This window comes from Lissotriton helveticus, chromosome 12 (assembly GCF_964261635.1).
Source record: "Lissotriton helveticus chromosome 12, aLisHel1.1, whole genome shotgun sequence".
Taxonomy (NCBI): Eukaryota; Metazoa; Chordata; class Amphibia; order Caudata; family Salamandridae; genus Lissotriton; species Lissotriton helveticus.
The window spans coordinates 508,470,335-508,497,500 of record NC_136073.1 but is presented as its reverse complement, the minus strand read 5'-3'; positions in this window follow the sequence as shown (position 1 = coordinate 508,497,500).

The following is a 27,166-nucleotide window of genomic DNA, read 5'->3' as shown; positions in this document are numbered from 1 at the left end:
TTCTTTTTCGTCCTTATTCACTTTATTCCTGTGTGTCTGTCTTTCTTTGTTTTGCAAAATCTATATAAAAAATACTTTATCACCTAATCACAAAAACAAGCCCATCAGCAGAACTGTCTTCATTTATTTGCTTATTGATTTTAAGGTGCCGCAGTCTGCATTCCTCAGGTTCACAAGTTAACAAGAACATGCTCCTCTATCCTCCTCCTCCAGACTCCTATTTCCCTCAAAGCAGATGGCTGGATTATGCCCAATGAAGAAAGACTCTGCACTTGTGGGGGTGTTCTACTTCTTTGCGGGTGAGTTGACGGGTCTTGGGTCTTGCTTGGAAGGTGTAATACCGGCTAAAAGTGGTTTGGAGAAAATCGGAGCAGAAAAACTTTTTGCCCTTTTGATCACTTGCCTTTCTTTGGGGTGCTGTTTGGGGGGCTTTTAGGTTGTTGGGGTGGGTTTTGGGGTCTGTGAGCACTGCTGGCACACTCTAATGTTGATTGCATTTGTTTTACAGGAAATACATGGTGGAAAAGGGGAGTTGGGGCCTAGCTGCAGAGCGCATTTGGACTGAATTCCAGGTACGCCCAAAGTTTTCTAAGGATGGCTTTTCCCGGGTTTTCCCTTTTGGCTTGTTGGGGGTGTTAAACTTGTTTTCGCCCGGGTTGACCGTTCTGGGGCCATTGCTGGGAAGGTTTAATACCCGAAAGGAAGTGTTTTGGAGACAATCCCTGGGGAAAAAGTTTTTGCATTTTCTGAAATTTCGCTCACTCTACCGTTTTCGGGGGGGCTGTTTGTGGGTGTTCCTGGTGTTTGTGGGGGGGTTTGCGAGTCTTGGAGCAATGCTGGGTATGGATACTTTTGCTTGCTTGCAAGTGGTTTGAATACAATCCATGGTGGGTAAGGGGGGATTTGGGCCTACTTTACTTTCAAAGTACGTTCTGTCACCATTTTCTACTAGGCCTCTGACAGGTAGCAGTATCGCACGTTTTTTGAGATCTGATTGGGGGTCTTCTACATTTTTGCGACTGGGTTTAGTAAGGATCTGGGAGCACTGCTGGGAAGGTCTAATTTTGTTCTAAAACACAGTTTACAGTACACCTAGCTTGAGGGGAAAAGTCCGCTAAATTCCTTCGCCCATACTTATTTATCCTTCAAAAGGAGACTCAGACAGAGTACGCACTTTCAAAAAATTGTACTGTCTATTAGGAAACTTAAAGTGTGACTTTTGGCACTTCACAGCGTACATACCTTATATTTATTTGTCAGTGGTGTTCTAATATCACTTCCTGTTTTTCCATCAATAAGTACAGGCCGGGTTTCAGCCTGTGAAATGGGAAAAAAAGTATGAAGTCAGGCTTCAAATTAGCGAGCCGCAATTCAGCATCCGCCAGGCAGGCAGTGGACAGGGTGTCTTCTGTTCACCAACATTGATGGATGGAGCGTCAGATGGAATGGAGGAGTCCCGCTAATAAGAGGAATGGTTGGATGCATGCAACTTCCCAAATTCAACAGGACAACTACAACAACATACAGATACAGTATCCGTTCTTTTCTAATTATCTTTTAAGTAATGTTATTGCTGTGAACTTCTATGAGTGCGACTCTGCATTTCTTTGATCTCTGCTTCTAAATTCATCCCTACAGCCATTGTATAGGTTTTACTTCTGCTATTTTTCAAACCTAATTTAATGTACGAAGTGTTTCTCTGAGTGCAGAGATAGGCAAGTGAAAAGCATAATTACTGCAGCCCTGTACTGTCGCATTCTTTCATTCACGGTTTTCGAAAGTACTACTTACTTTTCAGTAACCATGCATGCAGTAGTGCATGCACTTCCTTTATGTCACTTAAAAGATTTATGGATAGCTTTGTACCCAAAGATTTGTTTATCTTCAATAATTGTTTGTCCATGCTGTGCTTTTTTTTTCTTCTCTCAACAAAACTTTCCCAAAAAACCCCATTCCCATCCATTTTCCAAACCCTAACCCTCTTCCCCCGGGCTGTGTGGATTTGATTGATGTGTGACTAAATGACAGCAATAATTCCACACACTTGCTGGGGAGGATAAGGTCATAGCAACAGGCTGGTGAATGAATCCGAGGATATATTCTTACTCAGCTTGACACAGACCCATGACTATTGGCAAATGAAAGCAGATTTTCATGTGCGCCATCAACTGGATTGATCATCAAGAACATCCTCCTTCTAGACGTGGCAAATGATTACGCTGCTGTGTCCTTCACCTTCAGTACTATTTCTTGTAGTAGTAGCCAATGTCAAAGAAATTCAACGCAAGTAGTAGTTATACTTTCAATACTTTACCTTTGTTAGGGTACATTGTGGCACTGTTCTAGTGTACTGTCACCTGCTATATTCTCTATTGTACCGTTCTAATATTACGGTAAGGACAATCAAGGTTTCATTTTGGTTTTTTTCAGATGCTGCAACTGCCACTGTGTAACACCACTAGTACCACCGCAATGATGACATTTCATCCGCCCAGGATTGCCAACCTTAATCGCCATTTCCCTTGCAGCCAGCCCTGTGCCTAGCCCTATTTCCAAACACAAATTACAGGTAAGAAAAGTTTGGGGGGAGGTAGTATAATGGAGTATTAGGAGAGACGAGAGACTGACGGTAGTACTAGTAAAGTCCTAGGACTATTGAATTCACTTACTCTGTGAGAGGCACTTAGTTTTGAAAACATTTGGGCAATTACTTACAAAACTTGAATCACGATGCCACTTAAGTTTCAGGAAAACAAACTTACTGTTAAACCCCTACCCACCAGCCTCAAAAGCAGCAAAAAACACGTATGGTAAGATACAATTTAAAGTATATTTAAATCCCTAACATAAATAATCTCCCGCAAGACCCAACCCACCCCCCCTCCCGAACCCCAGCGAATGTCCGTGAAAAGTCCAAAAAACCCAACTCCCAATTCCCACCCCCCAGAAGTCTTTAAAAAAGGGGCAAGGGACTGTCTCCTCCTACTGCTGGCTGCTGTTCACTTTTCGGGCCAGGTCGGCATGCTCCTTGCGGAGGGTCTCGAGCAGGGTTTTGGTGTTCAACAGCTCCTGCTCGAGGTAGGACACCCTTAGTGAAAGGCGGTGCAACCTTTTTTTGGTACTGCTGTGGGGGGCAGCTGATTTTTTTGCTGCTCGGCGGTGGCGGGTGGCTGCGGTACCCCGGCTCCGTACCGCTGGAGACCTGCTGCGCTGACTGGCTGACCCAGGGAGTGCGGAGGAGGATGCAGCTGTCCCGGTCGATGTTGTGGTCGACTGCGTGTCCCCCTCCTACTGGGCCACCAGCCGCCGATATTCGGCGACAGTCGCCTCCAGCCTCCGTTGCCGGGCCCTTTTAGCCAGCTCCTTCCGTGTTGGTTTGGAAGGAGCATCTATATATAGAAAGAAAGACATAGTCTGTAACCAATGCTCTTTAAGATTAACACAAAATGATTCAGCAGAAAGTTGTGTCACAGTAGAACTAGCAACTTGCAAGCGCAGTGCATAACTATTGTGGCCAGTATCTATCTAACCTCCCACTTCTTCATCCTTGCTCTAACATTAGTGGGAGTTTAAGGAATCAATTCTATGAGCACTATGGACTCACTCCATTAGAGTCGACTATGACAGTACACCAGTCTTATTCTTCTTCTTCTCTCTTGTTTAGCAAAATTGGTACGTTAACTTCTGCAAGCCGGCATAATGCCAGCGCAGTCAACTTGCACCCGAGAAAAACAGACGCCCGCCATGATGAGTGAGACAGACTTGCGTTACTGTACCGGTCCAGTACATGCAGGTGGTGATGCTCTTACTTTTCTATTACGGGTGGCACTGAGAATACTCTGTTACAAGGGCTACTGCTTAATTAATTTAACTTTCACCCTGCAGTGCCAATGAATACTAGAAAAGGAAAATGAAGAAGATAAATAAACTGATTATCTATCACTGCACATGGTATGTATTTGCTTACATATGGGATGACTTTAGGTGCTTTGCTTTTTATTGAGTGAACAGTGATACATCCACACATGAATGACGGAGTTCTACTAAACTTATTAACAAACGTAGTGAGTGGCCATCGTAATAGCCGGATATATGCTGTACTTGCAATACAAACTACTGCTACTATTCATGGTAGTATTCGGACAAAATTAAAACTTATTTTCCTTGCCTTTCCTACACTGGAACGGGGGTGCGGTGTTACATGCTCTTCAAAGTAACACTTAGTTCATCCAGTGACTGTCTACTCTCTCTATATACACATATGCTATCTAAGAGTCAGATATTACCATGATCCAGGCATCCATCCATTTAAACTATATGTCAATCATTCTTCTTCATGTCTCTAATCTGGACAAACCTTACGTTTTCTCACAGGAGAACAACCTTTTCATTTTATTTGGGAAACCGCAAGCCATACATCCGTGCTTTACTTGCATTTGAATTTCAACCAAAGGATATATTGCGCACACATACAGTTTCTGTTTCACCCACCAAGGCTGTTCTCCTTCCACCCATCCTTGCTTCATCCTTCACCCAGCCATGCATCATATTCCTTCCCAGCCACCTCGGGCACCAATCAAACACATATCATTCTTCTTTGTCAGTCATCATTACTTTTAACTTGCTCGTCCTTCCACACTTACTTACACCCTTCTTTCGCTTTTCGTTTATCCCATCCATCAAGTTCATCTCTGATTTGGATTCTCGAAAAAAAAATTACCGCTGAGTTGATGTAAATTTAGAGGAGGCTACTACCTGGTTGATAAAACTTTGTTCTAAATTTGAAAGTCTTCTTAACAGTATAGTAACTTAACTGTACATCATATATACTACACCAGTGCAGAGAGCACACTCTGCAGTCTGCAATCTCAATAAGTAAGGAATATAAGAGCATACCACTGCCCGCCATTACCGTGGCAACCCTCACAGCAGTTTCCTCCGGCACTTGCACCGCCTCCTCCCCAGAAGTGTCCTCCTCCACCTCCGCGCTGGCCCCGGCACCAGATGTTCCACCTACAAAGTACATTTAAGAATGTTAGATGTCATAGACATACAACACTCACTAGTATTTTGTCTAGGAATGAAGAAATGTGAATAGAGAAACCAATCTAATAATTTGTGACTGTCAACTCTAAAGTAAAAATGTCCCTTTTTCCAGGGAAGGGTGGTGTCTTGCTGCACTTTTTGGCACAACTGATGAATGCTTGCTTTTTAACACGCACCATTTTTCTCATAACAGACAGAAGCTTCACTTCTAAGAACAAGAGCAAGATCAGATCATCATCACTAGGACGGAGTGACCAACGATTCAGCACCAAAAAGAAAAATTAAAGCTCAAACCAGGTGAGGGCTCGGCTCGCCCACAATAAATGTGTGAAATAAATCACTAAGCACTTTTCCATTTTTAATGAACCGTTTATGTTTTATGTAAAACTTGATTTTAATAAATGTTTTTACTTTTAATAAAGCTTTAAAACTTAAATAGACTCTGTGGTTTTTGGTCAAGAGTGACTGAGCAAAAGGTTTTGCAATTTGCAAGCATGAGTCCGTGCCTCTGACACTTCTGGACTCTGACTCCGTACTCTTGTCCTGCGTTGGATAATCATCATTGGGGATCAATCATCAATGAATTCGGGAGCTAAATGACTCTGCCACTGTTAGACCTGTCAGCCTTAGGGTGGTCTCCCCTACATTTTTGCCCTTTTTGCCTCCCATTTTTACCTTAGCTTTTGTTGGACTTAGGACTCTGGGCGCCTCACCACTGCTAAACAGTGCTGAGGTGCAGGTGCTCTTCCCTAAAACATTGTGAGGCTGGCATATCTGCCACAAGCCACTGCTACTGCAGTAAGGTTTAATCCTCCATAGGCTAACATGGGGAACCTCCCCTTAAGGGATAACTTCTGACAGGGATCTAATACGTCTATCATGTTTGGTCTTGTTGGACTCGGGGCAGGGAACCCTTTCCAATGATATATAAGGTTTGGGCATTACTACGCTAGGGATCCCACTTTTATAAAGTGGACCTTTTTCTGCCTACACTTAGATTAGGCTCTGCAGACTCCCCCCTCCCCTCTGCATACTGATAGCCTGCCTGGGTTGGGAGGTGGGAGTGGTGATTCACACCTTCTTCCCTGGGATGAGCTGCCCACTGTAGCCTTAACGGCCTGTCTCTCGTCAATGTGACAGCTAGGTCAGGGAAGGCAGGGAACATACCAGAACTCCCTGGACTCTTCCAGAAGCCCCCACCCCCAGACCCTTCCAGAGACTTCCACCACATTCTAGCCCCTGGACTGTAGAATATATAAGGGAGGGTCCTGGCCTCACATTCTTGTTACACTGCTGGACCTGGAAGAATCCCTGCTGGAGTGAGGACTGCTGCGCAAGAGGATTGCCACTGGGAAGGAGGCTGACTGCTCCAAGGAACTGCTGCCCCACAACCTGCTGAGCTGCCCTACTGTCCGCTGATCCTGCCCTGCAGGGGAGACTGCAACATCACCACCAGAGTGTCTCCACAACATCCCAAAGGAACTACTTTTCTTTGAACCACCTTTTAAAGATTGCCTTTTTGGGACCATACCCTTTTTAAGCTAAAGGAAACCTGTCCTTGGACCACAGTGTTTTAAAGACTGCCCTTTGGAACAGCAACAACACTCTCAAGATTTGCCTTGCAACGCTGTGCCTGCCCTCAGCACTACTTGCCCCGTGATCCTCCCGAGGGCTCTGTGATTGCCTCTGCTTCTGGCGCAAGCCATCTGAAACTGGCCCTGAGGTCACTGCCACTGGGACCGGAGCGTGCTGTGTAGCGCTGAGAAGCGAAGCACTGTGTGGCAGGAGGCTCCGTCGTTGCCCCGGACTTGGAGGCACTGTTAAGCGCTGTGCTAAAGGAGCGCTGTGTGGCCGTGACCCCCACCCGTGCAGCGCCTGCTGAGCCCGAGGCCCCAGGGGGAGAGGAGCCTCGCACCCACGCCCGCAACCACCACCCCAGGTAACGCCTCAGTGCAACCAGGCTGCTGCGAGGGGGCGGGGTGCGGGTTGGCCGGGTACCTGGAGTGTGAGCTTTGTGCTTGGCTGGGAACCGTCCTTCACTGTCCGGCCTACGGGGGCATAATTACTTGGTAATTGACACTGGGGCATTTTTTAGCATTACCAGCAGCGCCTGGGCAGCCGCACTTCCTGCACTGGGAGCATCATTTCTATGAGAGGCACACTTATTACGCTACAAGGGAACTTTGGCCTAAGAACCTTCCCCCAGTGAATTTTGACCATAAGTACCTACCTCAAGTGAACTTTTGCCATCCAAGGACACTGTGAGAAAGACATTACCAGCAGTAGCCCTTGGCATACATGAGCTTTTGGTGATTTGATCAGGCCTGGGAACTGGATTCATTCTTATTGATTATTGATCTTGCTTGGAAACTGGAATCCTTTTTATTATTGATCAGACCTGGGAACTGGATTCATTCTCATTGATTATTGATCTTGCTTGGAAACTGGAATCCTTTTTATTATTGATCTTGCCTGGAGCTGGATTTACCTGCTTTTGGTTCTCACATATCTTTTAGATAAAGGAATTCTTATTCTTATACAAAACTGGTGTGGTGTTCCTTTTGTGAGTGTTCTTATTGCGTCACCGCTGCTGCGTGTTGCACAAATACTTTACACATTGCCTCTGAAGTTACGCCTTTGCTGCTCTGCGCCAAGCTACCAGGTCGGAAGCGGTGGTCCCTACTTGGACTAGGGTGCATACCCCTGCCAACTAGAGACCCCGGTTCTAACATTGGTGATCGAGCGGTGGGATAGGACTTGTGCTTGTGTAAGACCACGCAGCGACGCAGTGTACACTGCAACCCTACACCTGACTCTACTGAATTTTTGTCTACCCTCTCCAATTGGCATTTTTGAATATTTTTTAAAATTTTAAATTCTCCCTGACTGGCTGCTCTTTTTAAAAGTTCTTGTGCCTAAGTCCTATTTGGTTTTCTCTACAAACGTCCGAGGCCCTACCTAGCAAGATGGAATTCGAGCTGGCCAATCTGGAAGTTTACACAGTGGCACAACTCAAGGAATTCTGCGAGGAGAAAAGGGTGCCCTTTAAGCGAGGCGCTAAGAAGACAGAGCTTCAGAAAGCCTTGAGGGCATGGGTAACGGCCCACCCAGAATGAGATGGAGAAGGGGACGGGCAGGGAGTGGAGCAAGGGGCCACAGGAGAACTTGACCTACTGCCCTTGGTGGAAAATGGCAACTTGTTACCAGGTACAAGGGTACCTTCCAGGGCAGGCAGTAGTGTGTCAGTAAGGACCCTGTCCTCAGAGGAATTGGAGGACAGGAGAGAGGAGAGACAGTTTAAATTGGAACTCGCCAAATTGGAAAGGTAGCGTGAGAAAGAAAGGTGGGCCCTGGAGGAGAGGAAACTTACCCATGAGCTCAACCTGAAGGAACTGGAAATTCGAGCCCTACAAGCAGGGTCGAACAGCATCAAGAGTGGTGGCAGCATACCTACGGAAGCTTCACGTGAGTCCAAGGTCTTTATGCCTAAAGATGTGATGGCCAGTTTTAAGGTGGGGGATAATATTGATAAGTGGTTAGCTGCCTATGAGGTGTCACTAAGAGCCCATGGGGTCCCAGAGAGTCACTGGGGGGGTGGTCTGTACAAGTACATACCTCCGGAAGTTAGGGACACACTCCTTAGCCTAGAGAAGGAAGACCAGACTAATTATTCAGTCATGAAAGCCGCATTGCTTAAGAGGTTCGGTCTTACACCTGAGAGGTATAGGCAGAGGTTTAGGAATAGCCACAAACTTCCCACACAGAACTGGGTAGACTTCCTGGACTACGCTAGTAACGCTTTAGAGGGCTGGGTGCGGGGCAGCAATGTGCATGACTATGAAGGGTTGTATGACTTGTTTTTAAGAGAGCACCTTCTAGAAAAATGTTTTCCAGAGCTGCGCCAACACCTGGTTGACCGCAAGTTGACCAATCCTAGGAAGCTTGCGGAGGAGGCGGACACCTGGGTCAGTACCAGGGTGTCCAACAAGGGTTCTGGGGGGGACTCCCAAAGGGGTGGTCAGGGTTCCCACCAGAGGAAAGAGGGGGGAGATAAAAAGAAAGATTTCTCCAAAGGCCCCCAAAATAATTCACAAGGGAAAGGGTCTGGGTCCCAGCCCCAATCTGGCCACCAAAAGCCCACTTATCCTGACAAAGGTCAGCAGCCCAGAATTGTCCGGTGCTATGAGTGTGGTGAACTTGGACACTACAAGGGGGATCCCAAGTGTCGCAAGAGAGCACCACAGGCCACTGGAGGTAAAAACCCCGGGGTGGCTAGTGTAGCGCTTGGGGAGGAGCTGTCCCTAGATGATGGGAGTGAGGGGGCCGGGCTTGTCCTAGTGTCTCTGGGAGACAGTGAGATGGTTCCTAAGATCCACGTGCCCTCCAATACTACTAAGTATAGGCAGTGGGTCACCCTCAATGGTCGGGGGTGGAGGCCCTGAGGGACACAGGTGCCAGCATGACTATGGTAAGGAGTCAGCTGGTGTCCCCAGAGCAAATCATTCCCGATGCAGTCCATCCAGTTGTGATGGCTGACAACCGGGGGGTCACTATCCCATAGCACAGGTTCCATTTGAGTGAGGAGGGGTTTCAGGCCTTTTAAGAGTTGCTGTGAGCCCTGCCATGCCAGTGGACTGTCTGTTAGGGAATGACCTAGAGCATACTGCCTGGAAGGAGGTAGAGCTCAAAGCACATGTGGAGATGCTGGGGTTGCCGGAGTGGATTTGTGCTACCACACGGTCTATGGCTGCCCGGAAAGGGAGTCAGCCAGGGCTGGAGCCTGGAAAAATGGCCCAGCCAGCTGCTAAGAAGGGAGGAGCCCGAGGGCGTGGGAAGCTCGCCCCGGGACAGTCACCCCGTGAGATGGATGGGGCACCTGAGGAGGTTGCACCGGAGTCCACGGAGGGGGGCGTTGTTCCCTTGGGGGACCTACCTACCCCTGCAGGGTGGCAGGTGAAAGGACGGCCCACCAGGGAGGAGTTTTGCCGGGCACAGAAGGAGTGTCCTACCCTTGAGGGCATGAGGCGACAGGCCGAAGCCCAAGCAGCAGGCAATGCCTCCGCGAAGTATCATATTTACTGGGAGGATGGGCTCCTTTACAGTGAGCCCAAGGCTCCTGTGCATGGGTCATCAAGGGCCTTAGTGGTCCCCCAGTGCTACAGGGCCTTTCTTTTGGAATTGGCTCATGAGATCCCATTGGCAGGACACTTGGGCCAAGACAAGACCTTTGCTAGGCTTGTCCCACATTTTTATTGGCCACAGATGAGGGTCTCCTCAGATACCTTCTGCAGGACCTGTCTGACCTGCCAAGCCAGTGGGAAAACAGGGGCTAAGCTGAAGGCTCCCCTGGAACCACTACCTGTCGTTAGCACCCCCTTTGAGAGGGTGGGTATCGACATTGTGGGGCCTATGGATCTACCGACTTCTTCTGGTCACAGGTTTATCCTGGTTCTGGTGGACCACGCCACCCGGTACCTAGAGGCTATTCCTCTGAGAACCATCACTGCACCTGCAGTGGCACGGGCCCTGATGGGGATTTTTACCAGAGTGGGTTTTCCCAAAGAGGTGGTGTCCGACAGGGGTACCAATTTTATGTCTGCCTACATGCAAGCCATGTGGAAGGAGTGTGGGGTTACTTATAAGTTCTCCACCCCTTATCACCCACAGACCAATGGTCTCGTGGAGAGATTTAACAAGACCCTAAAGGGCATGATCAGGAGTCTGCCTGAGGGCCTGAGGAAAAAGTGGGACATCCTTTTGCCCTGTTTGTTGTTTTCCTACAGGGAGGTACCGCAGAAGGGAGTGGGCTTCAGCCCCTTTGAGCTTTTGTACGGTCACCCTGTTAGAGGACCTCTCAGTTTAGTGAAGGATGGGTGGGAGAAGACTCCAAGGAGGCTTCCCCAAGATGTAGTGAGCTACATGCTGGCCTTCCGCAGCCAAATGGCTAAGTTGTGGAAGCAAGCTTCTGACAACTTAGAGGCCAGCCAGGCGGTGATGAAGGAATGGTACGACCCGAATTCTCACCCTGTGGAGCTAGAACCTGGACAGAAGGTGTGGGTCATGGAGCCTGGGGAGCTTAGTGACCTCCAGGATCGCTGGACTGGCCCTTATGAGATATTGGAAAAGAAGGGTAAGGCCACTTACCTAGTGGACCTTAAGACCCCCAGGCAGCCCCACAGGGTGCTACACGCCAACCGCCTCAAACCCCACCATGAGAGGTCTGAGCTCACCTTACTGATGGTGACTGATGGGGCAGAGGAAGAGGAAAGTGAACCTCTCCCGGACCTCTTTGCTTCCAAAGAGAAGGATGGATCGGTGGAGGGAGTGGTCCTCTCCCCATCCTTGACTCCTGAGCAACAGAGGGACTGTCGCCAGGTCCTGGGGCAGTTCGCCTCAGTGTTTTCCCTTATCCCTGGGATTACCCACCTGTGTACCCATGATGTGGACACAGGAGACAGCCCCCCTGTCAAGTCCAAATCTTACAGGCTGTCAGATAAGGTGAAGGCCAGCATCCAGAGTGAAGTCACTAAGATGCTGGAGTTGGGGGGATAGAGCCTTCCAACAGCCCTTGGTCCAGTCCGGTGGTTCTGGTACCAAAAGCTGCCCCACCGGGCACCACACCAGAACTTAGGTTCTGTGTGGATTACAGGGGACTGAACTCTGTGACCAAGACTGATGCTCATCCTATCCCTAGGGCGGATGAGCTCATTGACCGACTAGGGGCTGCCCGATACCTGAGTACCTTTGACCTCACGTCGGGGTACTGGCAGATCGCCCTAGCAGATGGAGCTAAAGAGAGGTCCGCCTTTTCCACCCCAGGGGGCCACTACCAGTTCAGAGTGATGCCCTTTGGACTGAAAAACGCTCCTGCCACCTTCCAGCGGCTGGTGAACCGGGTCCTTTCCGGTTTAGAGGCCTTCTCTGCTGCCTACCTGGACGACATAGCTGTCTTCAGTAGCAGCTGGGAGGACCATTTGGGTCACCTCCAGGAAGTGCTTCAGGCTCTGCAGCAGGCAGGCCTGACTATCAAAGCTATTCATAAAGGGGTTGGTGATGGACAGAGTATCTGAATTAAGCAGAACACTCCTACCCAGTCAAAAGATCAGGGCTTGATCCATCACCGTTTTTTAGCTCACTGCACCATCCCAGCTCAGAACCTGGCTACATGCAAATTAATCTGACCCTGGCCCAGTGCATCATGGGAACAGGGCAGACCAAACTACCAAGCCAATTCTTTACTGGAAAGGAAACAAGCTTCCGGGGACCGGTTTCTGGCATTACAGCCGTCTTCGGCCCGGCTTGCTTGAATCCTGATGGTGCAGTGAGCAAGGGACTCACATCTGAGCATACCCTTCCACACTTGTGGTGGCCAAAACGATTCATAAAGGGGTTGGTGATGGACAGAGTATCTGAATTAAGCAGAACACTCCTACCCAGTCAAAAGATCAGGGCTTGATCCATCACCGTTTTTTAGCTCACTGCACCATCCCAGCTCAGAACCTGGCTACATGCAAATTAATCTGACCCTGGCCCAGTGCATCATGGGAACAGGGCAGACCAAACTACCAAGCCAATTCTTTACTGGAAAGGAAACAAGCTTCCGGGGACCGGTTTCTGGCATTACAGCCGTCTTCGGCCCGGCTTGCTTGAATCCTGATGGTGCAGTGAGCAAGGGACTCACATCTGAGCATACCCTTCCACACTTGTGGTGGCCAAAACGATTCATAAAGGGGTTGGTGATGGACAGAGTATCTGAATTAAGCAGAACACTCCTACCCAGTCAAAAGATCAGGGCTTGATCCATCACCGTTTTTTAGCTCACTGCACCATCCCAGCTCAGAACCTGGCTACATGCAAATTAATCTGACCCTGGCCCAGTGCATCATGGGAACAGGGCAGACCAAACTACCAAGCCAATTCTTTACTGGAAAGGAAACAAGCTTCCGGGGACCGGTTTCTGGCATTACAGCCGTCTTCGGCCCGGCTTGCTTGAATCCTGATGGTGCAGTGAGCAAGGGACTCACATCTGAGCATACCCTTCCACACTTGTGGTGGCCAAAACGATTCATAAAGGGGTTGGTGATGGACAGAGTATCTGAATTAAGCAGAACACTCCTACCCAGTCAAAAGATCAGGGCTTGATCCATCACCGTTTTTTAGCTCACTGCACCATCCCAGCTCAGAACCTGGCTACATGCAAATTAATCTGACCCTGGCCCAGTGCATCATGGGAACAGGGCAGACCAAACTACCAAGCCAATTCTTTACTGGAAAGGAAACAAGCTTCCGGGGACCGGTTTCTGGCATTACAGCCGTCTTCGGCCCGGCTTGCTTGAATCCTGATGGTGCAGTGAGCAAGGGACTCACATCTGAGCATACCCTTCCACACTTGTGGTGGCCAAAACGATTCATAAAGGGGTTGGTCATGGACAGAGTATCTGAATTAAGCAGAACACTCCTACCCAGTCAAAAGATCAGGGCTTGATCCATCACCGTTTTTTAGCTCACTGCACCATCCCAGCTCAGAACCTGGCTACATGCAAATTAATCTGACCCTGGCCCAGTGCATCATGGGAACAGGGCAGACCAAACTACCAAGCCAATTCTTTACTGGAAAGGAAACAAGCTTCCGGGGACCGGTTTCTGGCATTACAGCCGTCTTCGGCCCGGCTTGCTTGAATCCTGATGGTGCAGTGAGCAAGGGACTCACATCTGAGCATACCCTTCCACACTTGTGGTGGCCAAAACGATTCATAAAGGGGTTGGTGATGGACAGAGTATCTGAATTAAGCAGAACACTCCTACCCAGTCAAAAGATCAGGGCTTGATCCATCACCATTTTTTAGCTCACTGCACCATCCCAGCTCAGAACCTGGCTACATGCAAATTAATCTGACCCTGGCCCAGTGCATCATGGGAACAGAGCAGACCAAACTACCAAGCCAATTCTTTACTGGAAAGGAAACAAGCTTCCGGGGACCGGTTTCTGGCATTACAGCCGTCTTCGGCCCGGCTTGCTTGAATCCTGATGGTGCAGTGAGCAAGGGACTCACATCTGAGCATACCCTTCCACACTTGTGGTGGCCAAAACGATTCATAAAGGGGTTGGTGATGGACAGAGTATCTGAATTAAGCAGAACACTCCTACCCAGTCAAAAGATCAGGGCTTGATCCATCACCGTTTTTTAGCTCACTGCACCATCCCAGCTCAGAACCTGGCTACATGCAAATTAATCTGACCCTGGCCCAGTGCATCATGGGAACAGGGCAGACCAAACTACCAAGCCAATTCTTTACTGGAAAGGAAACAAGCTTCCGGGGACCGGTTTCTGGCATTACAGCCGTCTTCGGCCCGGCTTGCTTGAATCCTGATGGTGCAGTGAGCAAGGGACTCACATCTGAGCATACCCTTCCACACTTGTGGTGGCCAAAACGATTCATAAAGGGGTTGGTGATGGACAGAGTATCTGAATTAAGCAGAACACTCCTACCCAGTCAAAAGATCAGGGCTTGATCCATCACCGTTTTTTAGCTCACTGCACCATCCCAGCTCAGAACCTGGCTACATGCAAATTAATCTGACCCTGGCCCAGTGCATCATGGGAACAGGGCAGACCAAACTACCAAGCCAATTCTTTACTGGAAAGGAAACAAGCTTCCGGGGACCGGTTTCTGGCATTACAGCCGTCTTTGGCCCGGCTTGCTTGAATCCTGATGGTGCAGTGAGCAAGGGACTCACATCTGAGCATACCCTTCCACACTTGTGGTGGCCAAAACGATTCATAAAGGGGTTGGTGATGGACAGAGTATCTGAATTAAGCAGAGCACTCCTACCCAGTCAAAAGATCAGGGCTTGATCCATCACCGTTTTTTAGCTCACTGCACCATCCCAGCTCAGAACCTGGCTACATGCAAATTAATCTGCCCCTGGCCCAGTGCATCATGGGAGCAGGGCAGACCAAACTACCAAGCCAATTCTTTACTGGAAAGGAAACAAGCTTCCGGGGACCGGTTTCTGGCATTACAGCCGTCTTCGGCCCGGCTTGCTTGAATCCTGATGGTGCAGTGAGCAAGGGACTCACATCTGAGCATACCCTTCCACACTTGTGGTGGCCAAAACGATTCATAAAGGGGTTGGTGATGGACAGAGTATCTGAATTAAGCAGAACACTCCTACCCAGTCAAAAGATCAGGGCTTGATCCATCACCGTTTTTTAGCTCACTGCACCATCCCAGCTCAGAACCTGGCTACATGCAAATTAATCTGACCCTGGCCCAGTGCATCATGGGAACAGGGCAGACGAAACTACCAAGCCAATTCTTTACTGGAAAGGAAACAAGCTTCCGGGGACTGGTTTCTGGCATTACAGCCGTCTTCGGCCCGGCTTGCTTGAATCCTGATGGTGCAGTGAGCAAGGGACTCACATCTGAGCATACCCTTCCACACTTGTGGTGGCCAAAACGATTCATAAAGGGGTTGGTGATGGACAGAGTATCTGAATTAAGCAGAACACTCCTACCCAGTCAAAAGATCAGGGCTTGATCCATCACCGTTTTTTAGCTCACTGCACCATCCCAGCTCAGAACCTGGCTACATGCAAATTAATCTGACCCTGGCCCAGTGCATCATGGGAACAGGGCAGACCAAACTACCAAGCCAATTCTTTACTGGAAAGGAAACAAGCTTCCGGGGATGGATCAAGCCCTGATCTTTTGACTGGGTAGGAGTGTTCTGCTTAATTCAGATGCTCTGTCCATCACCACCCCCTTTTCTGAATCGTTTTGGCCACTATAGGAGTGGAAGGGTATGCTCAGACATGAGTCCCTTGCTCACTGCACCATCAGGATTCAAGCAAGCCGGGCCGAAGTCGGCTGCAATGCCAGAAACCGGTCCCCGGAAGCTTGTTTCCTTTCCAGTAAAGAATTGGCTTGGTAGTTTGGTCTGCCCTGTTCCCATGATGCACTGGGCCAGGGTCAGACTAATTTGCATATAGCCAGGTTCTGAGCTGGGATGGTGCAGTGAGCTAAAAAACGGTGATGGATCAAGCCCTGATCTTTTGACTGGGTAGGAGTGTTCTGCTTAATTCAGATGCTCTGTCCATCACCACCCCCTTTTCTGAATCGTTTTGGCCACTATAGGAGTGGAAGGGTATGCTCAGACATGAGTCCCTTGCTCACTGCACCATCAGGATTCAAGCAAGCCGGGCCGAAGACGGCTGCAATGCCAGAAACCGGTCCCCGGAAGCTTGTTTCCTTTCCAGTAAAGAATTGGCTTGGTAGTTTGGTCTGCCCTGTTCCCATGATGCACTGGGCCAGGGTCAGACTAATTTGCATATAGCCAGGTTCTGAGCTGGGATGGTGCAGTGAGCTAAAAAACGGTGATGGATCAAGCCCTGATCTTTTGACTGGGTAGGAGTGTTCTGCTTAATTCAGATGCTCTGTCCATCACCACCCCCTTTTCTGAATCGTTTTGGCCACTATAGGAGTGGAAGGGTATGCTCAGACATGAGTCCCTTGCTCACTGCACCATCAGGATTCAAGCAAGCCGGGCCGAAGACGGCTGCAATGCCAGAAACCGGTCCCCGGAAGCTTGTTTCCTTTCCAGTAAAGAATTGGCTTGGTAGTTTGGTCTGCCCTGTTCCCATGATGCACTGGGCCAGGGTCAGACTAATTTGCATATAGCCAGGTTCTGAGCTGGGATGGTGCAGTGAGCTAAAAAACGGTGATGGATCAAGCCCTGATCTTTTGACTGGGTAGGAGTGTTCTGCTTAATTCAGATGCTCTGTCCATCACCAACCCCTTTATGAATCGTTTTGGCCACCACAAGTGTGGAAGGGTATGCTCAGATGTGAGTCCCTTGCTCACTGCACCATCAGGATTCAAGCAAGCCGGGCCGAAGACGGCTGTAATGCCAGAAACCGGTCCCCGGAAGCTTGTTTCCTTTCCAGTAAAGAATTGGCTTGGTAGTTTGGTCTGCCCTGTTCCCATGATGCACTGGGCCAGGGTCAGATTAATTTGCATGTAGCCAGGTTCTGAGCTGGGATGGTGCAGTGAGCTAGCAAATGCCAGATAGGGCAGGGGTCGGTAGTCTACCTGGGACACTTGGTAGGCGGGGGCAAGGTGCAGCCCCTACAGGCCAAGATAGAAACCATCCTGGCCTGGGAGCCTCCCAAAACACAGACTGAGGTCAGGGCATTCCTGGGCCTCACAGGTTACTACCGCAGATTTGTCAAGGGCTATGGCACCATTGTGGCCCCCTTGACTGAGCTAACCTCTAAGAAATACCCTAGAAAAGTCATTTGGACAGAAGCTTGCCAAAAAGCCTTTGACTCTCTAAAGCAGGCCATGTGCACAGCCCCTGTGCTCAGGGCCCCTGACTTCTCCAAAGAGTTCATTGTCCAAACGGACGCCTCAGAGCATGGCATAGGGGCAGTACTTTCGCAACTCAATGAGGAGGGACGGAACCAACCAGTAGCCTTCATCTCCATGAGGCTGCTCCCCCGAGAACAGCGGTGGAGCGCGATAGAGAGGGAAGCCTTTGCGGTGGTCTGGGCTGTGAAGAAGCTGAGGCCATACTTGTTTGGCTCCCACTTCCTGATTCAGACTGACCATCGGCCCCTCAGGTGGCTCATGCAAATGAGGGGCGAGAATCCCAAATTGTTGAGGTGGTCCATTTCTCTACAGGGGATGGACTTCAGGGTGGAACACAGACCCGGAGTAGACCACGCCAATGCTGACGGTCTCTCTCGGTTTTTCCGCCTTAGTGATGAGAACTCCCTAGAGGATGGGTAGTTCTCCCCACTTTCAGCTGGGGGGGACACGTGTTAGACCTGTCAGCCTTAGGGTGGTCTCCCCTACATTTTTGCCCTTTTTGCCTCCCATTTTTACCTTAGCTTTTGTTGGACTTAGGACTCTGGGCGCCTCACCACTGCTAAACAGTGCTGAGGTGCAGGTGCTCTTCCCTAAAACATTGTGAGGCTGGCATATCTGCCACAAGCCACTGCTACCGCAGTAAGGTTTAATCCTCCATAGGCTAACATGGGGAACCTCCCCTTAAGGGATAACTTCTGACAGGGATCTAATACGTCTATCATGTTTGGTCTTGTTGGACTCGGGGCAGGGAACCCTTTCCAATGATATATAGGGTTTGGGCATTACTACGCTAGGGATCACACTTTTATAAAGTGGACCTTTTTCTGCCTACACTTAGATTAGGCTCTGCAGACTCCCCCCTCCCCTCTGCATACTGATAGCCTGCCTGGGTTGGGAGGTGGGAGTGGTGATTCACACCTTCTTCCCTGGGATGAGCTGCCCACTGTAGCCTTAACGGCCTGTCTCTCGTCAATGTGACAGCTAGGTCAGGGAAGGCAGGGAACATACCAGAACTCCCTGGACTCTTCCAGAAGCCCCTACCCCCAGACCCTTCCAGAGACTTCCACCACTTTCTAGCCCCTGGACTGTAGAATATATAAGGGAGGGTCCTGGCCTCACATTCTTGTTACACTGCTGGACCTGGAAGAATCCCTGCTGGAGTGAGGACTGCTGCGCAAGAGGATTGCCACTGGGAAGGAGGCTGACTGCTCCAAGGAACTGCTGCCCCACAACCTGCTGAGCTGCCCTACTGTCTGCTGATCCTGCCCTGCAGGGGAGACTGCAACATCACCACCAGAGTGTCTCCACAACATCCCAAAGGAACTACTTTTCTTTGAACCACCTTTTAAAGATTGCCTTTTTGGGACTGCACCCTTTTTAAGCTAAAGGAAACCTGTCCTTGGACCACAGTGTTTTAAAGACTGCCCTTTGGAACAGCAACAACACTCTCAAGATTTGCCTTGCAACGCTGTGCCTGCCCTCAGCACTACTTGCCCCGTGATCCTCCCGAGGGCTCTGTGATTGCCTCTGCTTCTGGCGCAAGCCGTCTGAAACTGGCCCTGAGGTCACTGCCACTGGGACCGGAGCGCGCTGTGTAGCGCTGAGAAGCTAAGCACTGTGTGGCAGGAGGCTCCGTCGTTGCCCCGGACTTGGAGGCACTGTTAAGCGCTGTGCTAAAGGAGCGCTGTGTGGCCGTGACCCCCACCCGTGCAGCGCCTGCTGAGCCCGAGGCCCCAGGGGGAGAGGAGCCTCGCACCCACGCCCGCAACCACCACCCCAGGTAACGCCTCAGTGCAACCAGGCTGCTGCGAGGGGGCGGGGTGCGGGTTGGCCGAGTACCTGGAGTGTGAGCTTTGTGCTTGGCTGGGAACCGTCCTTCACTGTCCGGCCTACGGGGGCATAATTACTTGGTAATTGACACTGGGGCATTTTTTAGCATTACCAGCAGCGCCTGGGCAGCCGCACTTCCTGCACTGGGAGCATCATTTCTATGAGAGGCACACTTATTACGCTACAAGGGAACTTTGGCCTAAGAACATTCCCCCTGTGAATTTTGACCATAAGTACCTACCTCAAGTGAACTTTTGCCATCCAAGGACACTGTGAGAAAGACATTACCAGCAGTAGCCCTTGGCATACATGAGCTTTTGGTGATTTGATCAGGCCTGGGACCTGGATTCATTCTTATTGATTATTGATCTTGCTTGGAAACTGGAATCCTTTTTATTATTGATCAGGCCTGGGAACTGGATTCATTCTCATTGATTATTGATCTTGCTTGGAAACTGGAATCCTTTTTATTATTGATCTTGCCTGGAGCTGGATTTACCTGCTTTTGGTTCTCGCATATCTTTTAGATAAAGGAATTCTTATTCTTATACAAAACTGGTGTAGTGTTCCTTTTGTGAGTGTTCTTATTGCATCACCGCTGCTGGATGTTCCACAAATACTTTACACATTGCCTCTGAAGTTACGCCTTTGCTGCTCTGCGCCAAGCTACCAGGTCGGAAGCGGTGGTCCCTACTTGGACTAGGGTGCATACCCCTGCCAACTAGAGACCCCGGTTCTAACAGCCACACTATCTAGTCAGTAAGGAGATTGGGGGTTCTTCAAAGTCTGTTATCACTGAGGTATGTGGAAAGTCTACCTGCGCCTATTATAATTGATAAACAATGCACTATTTAGTGTCCACACTTCTGTTTGTGCAGATTTGTCCCTGCAACAGTAGTAGTATGGATTGTCCTCCTATCCAAACCAAAAGTAAAGTAGTATCTTATTCTTTCTTGGTGGTCATTCACATTTTATTGTTGGGAATTGTCAAAGCATAAACATTTAGAAGACTTGAAAAGACATTATGGACAATCCCAGAGGACTGCACTCAGTGCATAGAGCTATTGCTGACTCGAATGGGAGTGTCGTTTAACACCTTTTGCCAACTGTGCAATCTTAGTTAGCTACACAGACAGACTAATAAGAATAATCTAGTAATACCACAGGGAGTCTCAGTAGAGGCAGGATAAGAATTTAGATACAGTCTACAAGAAGATCAAAGACGATTTAGAAAAAATCGAATGAGGAACGCTAGGAAAAAATAGATACTCTATATTAAAATGAAAACTTACCGGGGCCAGCAAAGGAGCCCTCGCCTGACCGATCCTGACCTTCTACAGCAGCAGCAGCCGATACCACCTTCTCTGTCCTCTTGTCCCTGGAGGGAGCTTATGTACAACATGAAAGAAAGAAAGACCCGAAAACATGGATGATTGTTGTCAACCAAATCAAACATTTCAAAAGAACAATAACAAAATATTTTGAGGAAATAGCAAATAGACAACTATTCCACAGGATATATTGACCTATCTCATGTGGTCTACTACGATATTAGTATTGCTTGATTAGCGGACCGTCGACTTGGAAAGTTATGTAACTCACTAAACAAACTACTAAAAAGGTTCGCCTAGGACTGGCAGGCAGCAGTCCGCAGCACGCAAAGTGACAGACAAACTCCATCGTGATTGCAGATCAGTGACAACACTAAAACGTTTCCTACTACATTAACCAGTCATTAAAATACTCAAACTATCAATCCACCACCACTATTTCTTCTTATTGCCAGGTGTACAAAGGAAGGACTGGACTTGAGTCTGTAGGGGCAGATTAACAAGCCCCTTGCGGCTCTTTTACTCCGTTGTTGCGTGACTTTTGTGACGCAGCGGCAGAACAAAAGAGGCACCATGGTGCGGCGTATATTAACAACGTGACGCATATGGGAGATGCATCATGTTGTAAAGCCCTGCGCCATCAGTGGGCATTCCGGCGCAAGGGAGGGCGTTCCTGCGCAGGAACGCATCCTAAAAGTGGCTGAGGGAAATCTACAAGATTTCAATCAGTCACTTTTAGGACAATGATGCGTCACTCAAACCCTGCGCCTGCTTGAAGCAGACGTATGGCTTGACGCAGCATTGGGGAGATAGGGCACCCCAGAGCATTGCTGGAGCTGCACCATCGTTGCGACGCAACTCCAGCAATGCGCCGCCTTTACGGCACAGATGCGTAACACTTCGGTGACATTTCGGGCACATGGTGCGCCGCATTGTAAATACGAGGCACCATGGGTGGTGGTGGCGTGGCGCACAATTACTGGCACATCCCTGCTACTTTGTAGGGATGCGCCGGTAATTGCAAATCTGCCCCATAGTGTCTAGCATTACGCAGTTCTGTAAACTACACTCATACATAATTTCTCAGGCCAATAAAATGAACACAAAATCGAAAACAAATAAGCATAGTAGCAACGCTACTGAGAAGGAGAGCAGTGCACCTGAAATGCACAGAAGATTTTGAAATATAATTTACCTACAATGTAATCGGCAGCATTATTGCTCTTGGTAAAAAACAAAAATTTGCAATATAATAACACACAGAGCAGGAGAAAACAGAGTAGTGATGAAATAGCTACTACTACTCACCAAGCCAGGGGATCTCGACGCCGAGCAGGTCAAGCCGGTCGCGTTCCCGGTCCAGGAGATCTGTCCAACGGTGGGTGGCCTGGTTGTAGGTGCGCCGGACCCGAGAGTGTTCATACATGGCCCGGCACACCTTCTCCCACCGCTTCCGGCGCTCCCGGAGCCCGTAGCCGCTTGCGATCCTGCCGCCTGCCGCGATGGTCCTGGGGAGGCGGCGCTGTACATAGTACACCAGTGCGGCCACCTCCTCCACGCTAAAGATCTCCCGTGGCATCACTAGCTCCCCCCTCAAACGCCCGCATGGGAGCCGGGCACGGGGTGCGGGACCCTTCCCCTTCTCGGGCTGCTTCCCGGCTCCCTTTACCATGGTCTGGGCAGAAAGGAAGGTAAATAAGAAATAAGAAATAGAATAGGGAAGAAGAAAAGAAAAGAGTTTAAAAAAGTAGTTTCAAATTAACCAAAAGTAGCAGAAAACACAAAAATATAGAGCTAGAAAAATAGAGGGATAGATAATAAGTAAAATAGATTAAAAAAACTTCAAACAAGCAAAGGATGGCAGAGATTGAGAGAGGATACAGAAAGGATGCCCAGAACCATAGCAAAGAATGAAAAACAAGATGGCCGCACCCGTTCACGACCGCGTGGGTAAGTTCGCGCGAGATTTCCCCTGCGATCACACGCGAACTTGTACTAGCAAGCCGCACACTTTGTGAGATTACACATTGCACCCGGAAACGGAAATACGTCACGCAAACAAGATGGCCGCGCCCATGTACGACCGCTAGGGTAACTTCGCTTTGTTGCGCTACAAGCGGCTCGCGAAAACGCAATAAACCACGGGTACTAACACGCCGCAAAAAACAAATTGCATATTCGCACGAATTTGCGGCTTCCGAATTCGATCTTGCGCAAATTCGCGCCCCGCGAATCCCGCGAAATTGCAGAAAAACGATTTTTGCGAAACTGAAAGCATTCAGCAGGTGCAAAAATTCAAGCTCATCATTAGTGACCATTCCCTGTAGTGCTCCATCCACCAGCAAGCAGCATAAACCTTGAAAATTATGATTTTTATCAGAATAACTCCTCAGGTTGACATTTGCCTGCACTTTTTTTTGCAAGGAGTCCATTTTGGGGGGGGGGGTGGGAGGAAGGAAGTGCCCCACAGTCTCCAACTTCCTGTTCCTGTCCAGCAGTCTACTCCCAGTGATTTCTTCATGTGCTGGTCACTTTGATTTGGATCTTGACCTGGAAGGATTACTTTGTGTGGATGCTGCTGGATATTTGGATTTTTGCAAAACTGAAAGCACTCAGCAGGTGCAAAAGTTCAATCTTATCATTAGTAACCATTCCCTGTAGTGCTTCTTGAGGGGCCCCTTCAGAGTTCAGTTGCCTACTTGCAACTATTCTATGACCCTGCTCTGACCCTCACAGCAGGCTCAGAGAATAGCTACAAGTATGCCACAAAGGTCCTGTTAAAAAAAATTACACTGCAACAGAAAGCAATTACAGATAAGGAAGCAGGTGCCAGACTGGAAGTTCAAATTCAGTGACACATTAATCAGCCCCTAATTCATTCATGTCAGTTCAGGCAGGGCAGGTGTGCTAACAAATTTTGCAAAACTGAAAGCACTTAGCAGGTGCAAAAGTTCAAGCTCATCATTAATCAGGAAGCACTTACAGCTAAGGAAGCAGGTGCCAGCTCAAATTCAGTGACACATTAATCAGTCCCAAATTAATTAATGTCAGTTGAGGCAGGGCAGGTGTGCTTTTCCCCCCATAATCTACAGTGATGAACCAGAGGGTGGCAGTGATGAACCAGAGGTGGCATGGGTGAACCAGAGGGTGGCAGTGGTGAAACAGAGGGTGGCAGTGGTGAAACAGAGGGTGCTGTGATGAACAAGACGTAGAAACAACATGGTCGCGACCGTTGCAACCCGACAAGTAAGTTCGCGTTTGCGAACTGGTAAAAAACCCTAGCGAACTGGCAGAAACCCTTGTGAACACAAAAAAAATCCGCAAATTTGCAAAAGTGCGCGAATTTTGCGGATTGCGAATTCTCAAATTCGCGAATTACGAATTCGCAAAATTCGCCCATACTTATTTATTATACTTGTGGGAGTCAACATGCAAAATAGTCTCTGACGCGTTTCAGCTGCATAGCCTTAGTCAGAGAGGAATTGCCAGCATCTTGTTCCCATAATGCATCATTGCGGTGAAATACAATTCCATGCAAAATGTTCAGGTTTGTAAAAGTCTCTCAAAGTAAAATACTTGAAATGCGATGCTCTTATCTGTTGCCGCATTACCTTTGCAAATGTCCCATTTACAAACTCACAAGACGCGATAAAATATCCGTCTCGGTTCCTTGCTCCTCTCCTTACAATCCAATGATTCTTTGTGAGTTCCGGATGTGGAGCGGGTCAGTTTCCCTTTCAAATATTCCCAAACAAGTACTCCGTTTAGGGAACCCATGACCCTGCAGGGCAGCCTCGGCAAAATACGGGAACGAAGTATCCCGCAACTTAGCACCAACACACTGAAGAACAGGGCCGAGGCACCGGTAGCGTTGTAAAGAACATTTATTATGCTTGTGGGTGCAACATGCAAAATAGTCTCTGACGCGTTTCAGCTGCATAGCCTTAGTCATAGAGGAATTGCCAGCATCTTGTTCCCATAATGCATCATTGCGGTGAAATACAATTCCATGCAAAATGTTCAGGTTTGTAAAAGTCTCTCAAAGTAAAATACTTGAAATGCGATGCTCTTATCTGTTGCCGCATTACCTTTGCAAATGTACCATTACAAACTCACAAGACGCGATAAAATATCCGTCTCGGTTCCCTTGCTCCTCTCCTTACAATCCAATGATTCTTTGTGAGTTCCGGATGTGGAGCGGGTCAGTTTCCCTTTCAAATATTCCCAAACAAGTACTCCGTTTAGGGAACCCATGACCCTGCAGGGCAGCCTCGGCAAAATACGGGAACAAAGTATCCCGCAACTAAGCACCAACACACTAAAGAACAGGGCCGAGGCACCGGTAGCGTTGTAAAGAACATTTATTATGCTTGTGGGCGTCAACATGCAAAATAGTCTCTGACGCGTTTCAGCTGCATAGCCTTAGTCATAGAGGAATTGCCAGCATCTTATTCCAATAATGCATCATTGCGGTGAAATACAATTCCATGCAAAATGTTCAGGTTTGTAAAAGTCTCTCAAAGTAAAATACTTGAAATGCGATGCTCTTATCTGTTGCTGCATTACCTTTGCAAATGTCCCATTACAAACTCACAAGATGCGATAAAATATCTGTCTCGGTTCCCTTGCTCCTCTCCTTACAATCCAATGATTCTTTGTGAGTTCCGGATGTGGAGCGGGTCAGTTTCCCTTTCAAATATTCCCAAACAAGTACTCCGTTTAGGGAACCCATGACCCTGCAGGGCAGCCTCGGCAAAATACGGGAATGAAGTATCCCGCAACTTAGCACGAACACACTGAAAAACAGGGCCGAGGCACCGGTAGCGTTGTAAAGAAAATGTATTATGCTTGTGGGCGTCAACATGCAAAATAGTCTCTGACGCATTTCAGCTGCATAGCCTTAGTCATAGAGGAATTGCCAGCATCTTGTTCCCATAATGCATCATTGCCGTGAAATACAATTCCATGCAAAATGTTCAGGTTTGTAAAAGTCTCTCAAAGTAAAATACTTGAAATGCGATGCTCTTATCTGTTGCCGCATTACCTTTGCAAATGTCCCATTACAAACTCACAAGACGCGATAAAATATCCGTCTCAGTTCCCTTGCTCCTCTCCTTACAATCCAATGATTCTTTGTGAGTTCCGGATGTGGAGCGGGTCAGTTTCCTTTTCAAATATTCCCAAACAAGTACTCCGTTTAGGGAACCCATGACCCTGCAGGGCAGCCTCGGCAAAATACGGGAACGAAGTATCCCGCAACTTAGCACCAACACACTGAAGAACAGGGCAGAGGCACCGGTAGCGTTGTAAAGAACATTTATTATGCTTGAGGGCGTCAACATGCAAAATAGTCTCTGACGCGTTTCAGCTGCATAGCCTTAGTCATAGAGGAATTGCCAGTATCTTGTTCCCATAATGCATCATTGCGGTAAAATACAATTCCATGCAAAATATATATACATATATACACATATATATAATCTGCATATCTATATAAATACAAAAATAAGTGCATGCATACATATACATATACATATATGCATACAGATGCATGTTATGTACATGAAAGTTTCAAAAACACTAATGAAAGCAAAGCTAAAAAGCCACCTAATTACAAACGGAATTGCTTTAACTTAAACGAGGGCGAGATCTATTGCATTTTCAAAGCTTGTTTACTTTGGTTCCATCAAGAAGGCATTAAGATGTGTCACACATTTGCCATAAATTCTGAATGTTAGCACTCTAGTTGCTCATTAGATCACTGTAATAAAGCTACTGCTCACCAGGGAAATCTGCTGCTGGTATTCAAAGTGCATGTTTCAGTTTGCATGTCAGAATCTTTTAATGAAATAGAAGAGGATTTGAGAAGTCAAAATGTGCCCTAATTTTTCTTTCTGCAGCACTAATCATAATTTCTCTGGCAAATGAAGCCCTCATTTTGTTCCTTTGCAAATAAATGTTTAAAGTGTAACCACTTTATTCCAAGCAAGATGGCTTCAGGTGTGCCATACTTTTGACATAAGTAAGACTGTTAGCGCTCTAGTTGTTCTTTAGAACACTCTGGGACAATCTGTCATTGAGTTATACTTGGGCTACATATGGGTGATATTTGTGCTACATTTGGGCTATTTTGTCTCTGGTGGCCATCTTGGGAGACTTATTTGTTATGAAGTTTCCTAATTTCCTCATTTACTACAGTCTCCTCAGTAGGAAATACTTCAGTTTTTTTCTTTGGTTCCATCAAGAAGGCATTGAGATGTGTCACATATTTGCCATAAAATCAGAATGTAAGTACTCTAGTTGCTTATTAGATCACTGTAGTAAAGCTATTGCTCACCAGGGAAGTCTGCTGCTGGTATTGTAAGTGCATGTTTCAGTCTGCACGTCACTTAAAATGTGCCCTCATTTTTCTTTCTGAAGCATTAATCATACTTTCTATAGCAAAATGAACCCCCTCGTGTTGGTCCTTTTTAAATAAATGTTTTAAGCGTTACCACTTTATTCCTATCAAGATGGCTTCAGGTGTGCCATACGTTTGTGATAAGTAGGACTGTAAGCGCTCTAGTTGTTCTTTAGTTCACTCTGGG